Source organism: Plasmodium reichenowi, chromosome 11 (assembly GCF_001601855.1).
Source record: "Plasmodium reichenowi strain SY57 chromosome 11, whole genome shotgun sequence".
Taxonomy (NCBI): Eukaryota; Apicomplexa; class Aconoidasida; order Haemosporida; family Plasmodiidae; genus Plasmodium; species Plasmodium reichenowi.
Genome location: NC_033656.1, coordinates 1,485,049 through 1,485,664, shown reverse-complemented (window position 1 = coordinate 1,485,664; position 616 = coordinate 1,485,049).

Genomic DNA, 616 nt, shown 5'->3' with positions numbered 1-616 from the left:
TATATATATTTATATATATATATAATATGTTTGAAATAATTTACGAATGGATACCTTTATAAAAAAGTAGTACACAATGAATTTATAATTCATCTACATAATTTGTACAGATATATTTTTTGAATATACATTTAAGAAGAAATATTTACAACATATTATCATTTTAATATATATGTATACATTTATATTTATGGTCATTTTATATATTTTATTATATTTTAATTTTTTTTTTTTTTTTTCTTCATATGTTTTAGTATTTAATATATATAAATTTATTCACATATATATATTATTTAGTGACAATTCCCATAAAAAGTTAATAAAAAAAATAGAGAGATAAAGAAAAAGAAAAAGAAGAATTTTAAAGATATAAATTTATAAAATCATAAATAAAAGGTACTAAATAAAAAAAAAAAAAAAATGATTATTTTGTGACATAGTAATATATTTATTTGTATAGCTGGAAATTTAATAGGATTTTTTTTTTTTTTTTTTTTTTTTTTTTTTTTTATTTATTTAAAGAATTTTTTATGAAAAAATAAATTTTTTAAATAAATAAAAAAAAATAATTATATATTTATATTTTTTTTTTTATGTAAATATTTTTTTTTTTATA